This window comes from Pogona vitticeps, chromosome 7 (genome assembly GCF_051106095.1).
Source record: "Pogona vitticeps strain Pit_001003342236 chromosome 7, PviZW2.1, whole genome shotgun sequence".
NCBI classification, from domain to species: domain Eukaryota; kingdom Metazoa; phylum Chordata; class Lepidosauria; order Squamata; family Agamidae; genus Pogona; species Pogona vitticeps.
The window spans coordinates 14,115,006-14,120,415 of NC_135789.1; the positions used below are offsets into that span (position 1 = coordinate 14,115,006).

Here is a 5,410-nt window from a genome sequence, read left to right on the forward strand (position 1 = left end):
AAACACATTGGAACGGCAAAATATATGTACCGGTTTTCGTGTCTAAAAGAGATGTTTTAAGGGACAAGAAAAGGTAGGAGACTTTCCCCAATATCGGTGGCTCGTGTTCCTCTACAGGGATAATATTGCCTCCCAATTAAATCTTCCCTGTGGACCAGCAATCTGGGGTTTAATGGACACTGTGTTGTTCTTCCGTTGGACACGCAAGCCAACATGGTAAAGGCTCTCTTTTCTGTTCTCGGCACACAGGATATAACATGGCGGCCGTGGTTGCCGAGACGACCACGAGTCTCGGAGAAACGCAACCTTTTCATCCCAATTCGGCTCGATTTGCAGAACTTTCGAATAAAATTCCAGGTTGCTTCTTGCCAATACGGGCTTCTCTCAAAACACCCAAGAGAGCGCCCGCCTTTTCCTTGCGCCAACTTATCCCTCCCGCCGATATTTCAATCAAGAATCTAGATGGAGATGTATTTAATAAACATCTCTCAGCATCCTCCAGACCAGTGGCTACCACGTTCAACCACCACGGTGGGGCGGAAATATATCACGGACACCTGCAGGCGAACCAAAATTACGTTGGGAGACGCGAAGTTTAACGAGTCTCCCTTTACGATTGATTTTTAATTTAGACTCAATTATCAAAGAGGGCATCCTTTCTTTATCTCTTTTTCCCCCCTCCCGTCCCCGCCCAACCGTGATTGCGTTTCCCTACCAGAGGGGAGAAATAAAAGTAGGAATAACAGAAAGAAAAAAAGGATAAATCTATACATTGCACCCAATGACAAGATTTCTAGGTTTGTCTGTTTAAAACCGTGAACGTCAAGGTTTCATGATGTCCTGCACCCTTTATGAAGACAAAGACAGCATACATGAAACAGAGGCAGTTTCTACTGTCATGGTACATGATGTGTTGTGGTTCAAAGGGGGTTTACATCTAGTCGCAAAATATCCAACCAGCTGTAGCTTTCGGGCTGCCAACGAATTTTGAAAATGGCATAAACGCCAAACACAGGGGTGAGAAATCCAAACGGAGGAGAGATGAGTTCACCGTGCTTGGTCGAATTTGGGAAAACTAACCTTGGAGGTCAAGGTACACCCTGAAGCTAACGTTCTGAAAGCGCTTGAATGGATCATACCCAACAGAAATTATTTTTCGATTCGGGGAGGGAGAGGATATCTCCCGTTACGAAACTTTGCAGCTTAATTTCGGACTCAACGAATTCATTTCCTTCCAGTAAACATCAGAACGTCCAGGATGGCCCGCTAGATTTTCCCTTGTGAGGCTAAAATCAAAACCCACCTGCCTGTTCTCTGTCTTCCCCACCCCACCCCAAATTTTCAACGTAAAAGGGAAACGGGAGAAGTCCTGAACTCATCTTGAACGATTTCTAAAGCAAATGCCACCAGTTTGAAACCAAATACGCTAACGTGTGTTTCATCAATATGTAAATTTTATCACACTGAAAATGGTTCAAACCCCCCGCCCTCCAGCAACATGCGATGCATGCTGATGCAGAGAACTCAGCCACGTTTATTAGATATAAGAATATGGAGCCAGGACCTGAAATTTATTTACTTCTGTTCTCCACTTGTGTTTGTTCACTTCGAAAGCTTCTATGGTGTCTTCGTCTCCAACACACACAATTTGCAAATATTTGCACCCTCGCGCCACATGTCCGGTTGAGAAGAACAGAGTGGCTAAGACGGTGACCCAAATATTCTCCACTGAATAAGACCCACGTTCAGGGTGACATCAAGGTTGACACCGTCACAGTTAATTCCACCACAACATAACCAAGAGACATGTGATTTCCTTGGAACATAACCCTAACCAGCCGAGGGGCGTTGGCCAAAAAAAAAATTAAAATAGTCAATAGGCCAACATCCTCAAGAGTCTCCTGGCTTCAAAGAAACCTTCAGCCACGCGATGCATAGCCAAAATCTTCACCGCAATCACATCCCGTTCTCCCCCCCCCCCATATAACCACAATCTTGAATCCCCGTCTTCCTTGCATTTCAAAATTGGGATTTGGGGAATCGAATCCAAAGGGAAGGAGTGATGGTGTTTAGAAGATGGAGGGTGTTCAGGAAGAACCCACCCAACGTCAACGCAGGGAACGAGACGTCTACTCCCAGTGACGGTTGTGGACCTCAAAGATGGCTCTCTGGCTGAGTATATTTGTTTTGAAGAGGTAGGGGACCTTTTAGAGGGGTGCTCCAGGACCACATTCACCCAAAGAGGAGACAAAGACAATTCAACCTTGGGTGCCACTGGACAAACCCCATCGCCCTATCCCTCGAGTCGACTCTCCTTTGAGAAAAATAATCCAATCTTTGTAACTCAAGGAGGCCGGCATGGTCAACGTGCAGGCTCCCCCCCCCCCATAAGATAGCAGGCCTCGTTCAACGAACGTCACAGATTCGCTTCTCGAACATTTCAGTCTCAAGAATGAAGCCCCTCATTCACAACGACAGGAAATGGGGCTGGGGAGGGAAGCCTTCTTCTATGAAACGTCCCCCCCCACCCCACAGAGCTCTCTCATAGCAAGAGTGGGGCACATAAGCGAGGAGTGGCCATTCTTTCCCCACTGAGACCTATATGCCTTTGGAAGAGGGAGAGAGGGAAGGAGAGAAAAGTGGCTTTTTTAGAACAAAAAGCTTTTTCTTTCATAGTTCTCCACCTTATTATGGCTTTACACTACCACATACTGCAAGTTCGCTTTTTGCACAGGCAAATATATGCCCCCACTTCAGCGGATAGGAAGCCAAACCGGGGGGGGGGGACATGGTGCCCATGGACACCTCTGGCCAAACCCTTCGATCTTTTGCATCCACAAATAATCCAATGTCTTTCCAGAGGGTGGATGGCTGAAACTTTTTACATTGGTCTGTGTATAAACACACACACACACACGTGTGCATGTATACATGAAAACACAGAACCTATAAATGGACTCATTCGAGCCATGCCACCGCTCACCTGAAGACGACCCATTACCTTATTTTTCTCCCCCCCACCTCACAACCTGGTTGCAAATTCAAAAACAAAACTGAAGAAGACACCAGCCGTCCTGGGATTCTGAGCCTTCGAAGGAGAAAACATGAAACCTGGCGATGTTCAAATAAAATATATTTCTTGCTCCAAAAATTAATTACAAAAACCCCACACCCCAAACCCACCAAACTGCAATGAGATTTCTCAAATGGAAGGCATATTTTTCTGTGCCCCTTCTTTTCAAAAATCAGGGTTTGGATAAGCATGAAATGTCTTTCAACTAGATTTAAAAAAAACAACAAAAAAAACCCACACTTCTTTTCTAACACATTTCAGGGAAAATCTGTGATGTTGGGCTGAGGTCCCGTCCATCATGAACAATCATCATTTTGCACTGTGGCCAACAGCCGGTTTCTATTGCTTCCAACTTGAGAAAGCTGTGCTGAGCCCTTCAACCAGAGGGGGGGGGGGGGAACCATTTCCGGAAATCTTTTCATTACACTAGTTATAAAGAGAGGGGAGGATAAAGAAGGAGAGAAAGAACCAGTCAGATCTATGGTTTAAGAAAGTGTGCCACTTCAACCAATAAAACAATCAATTTACGAGATGCCCCACATTGATCACCTTCTTCTTGGTTGTTCAAGGAACAACCAAAAAGGTTCTTTGGCCTCCTTTTTTTGGAACAAGATGGGACACAGGTACCCAAAGCCACCGGAACGCGCCCAAACTCCATAACCAGGCCTGCGCAGAAGCTTTGAGTATCACTAAAAAGGAATAATAATAATAATAATAAACAGAAATGGCAGAATTGGACCCACGTCTGTAAAGCAGACGGCACGGCCACGCCAGTTCGGGGGTCAGCCACAGAGAACCTCTGGATGTGGTGGTCGAATCGGGTGGCGTGGACTGCCATCACGCACGGAAACCGCCCAGCTTTGGCATCCACCAAATTGGAGCTGTCAGGTTCCCAGCGTGGCCACCCTGGAAAAGGGAGCAATTCTGTCCTCCACAAAGCGCACCCCCCCCCCCAAAAGAACTAGGACAGCTCGTAAGAGACGAAGCTGGGGTTGTTGGGTTTTTTTGGTCCACCAAGAGAAAATCCAGACCGGGGTGGGGGTGGGGGGGCAGATCGAGAAGCATCTCCAACAAAGCAAGAGGAAGCCGGAGAGGCTGCGTGCCAGGGTGGTTGGCTAAGTGGTGCTTTAATTGGACATGATGCAAGACCTTAAGTGAGGTGTAATTGATTCTACAGTCGGAGGTGCTTCAGAAAACCGTTACTCTCTCGTTCCCCTTTGCTGGGGCAGCCTTACAACTTCCTTGCATTGACTTCTAAATGGATGCGTGGCAACTTCATTTATTTATTTATCTATATCGCTATCATTTCGGCTTGCAAACCTAACACAAAACCACTCAGATATATAAATATTTCCCCCTTTTTTCTGCCTACCTCACTCGCTACTCCAACCCCTCCCCCAAGGGTCTTTCTGGATTTTAGGCAGAGGGGGAACAGAGAGGTTCTTGTGAAAACCTAAAACCTGAAACAGGCCAAGGCAGACGAACATTAAACAGCCCACCCCCTACCATTCTTTGCTTTGAAGCCGACTACGAGACAGAAGGGTCTCCAAAACGTGACTTTTTAAAAAAAGGAAAACAATCAAAGTAGAAACCCTAACTTCTCCCCAAAGTTCTGTTGGACACACATACACACACACAGAGTTTGAAGCAACACAGCATACAAATCTGTGCAGATTGAGGTCCGTGCTTCCCGGCTGTATCATACAAAAACCTAGAAAGAATACCGTTGCATTGAGAGGATTGCACTCGTTCTCAAAAGGCAGACAGACCATCTAAATGCCATGACAGTATCTGCTGGCTAAAGAAACTGTGCTAGCCTCTTCCCTCCTATGATTGGTTTGGAATTATTCACTTTAAGAAAAAAATAATACTGGCAGGGAACTTGCTCCAAGTCGGTATGAGAGATTCTTGATTAAAAAAAAAAAAGATCTCATACACAGACAGTGTATGAGAAACCTTCTCTTCCTCACCTCGCGTGGCCTAATGCAGAAAGAGACGTGGCAACCGTACGTGGGTCTTCGGTGGGGTGTTTGTTGGAATCCTATTTTTTAATGTCTCCAGAAAAAGCTGGCTTTTGGAGACGAGACGAAGAGGTCTGAAAAATGGACCGGAAGGTCCCTATTTCGTCCCAAACCAGCCGGCCAGCTCTCACACCCACCCCTGTGGATTTCAGGTCTCCTTCTGGGCTATCTCGGGGGGGGGGAGTTTCCCACCCACCCCACAACCTGTGGACAGACAAATTTCAGGGAGCCCGAGGCTCCAACCTCTCCTGATAAAGGCACAGGATGCGGGCCAGCCTGTGGGACAGAAGCTCTCCGCCTGGTTAATATATCTTAC

At 46.5% G+C, this 5,410-nt stretch overlaps 1 protein-coding gene across 1 annotated transcript in view; it reads right to left on the bottom strand.

Moving 5' to 3' along the window:
- Positions 1 to 5,410, bottom strand: part of EFNA2 (ephrin A2) — a 114,913-nt gene that overhangs the window by 108,368 nt on the left and 1,135 nt on the right. The window lies entirely within an intron of this gene.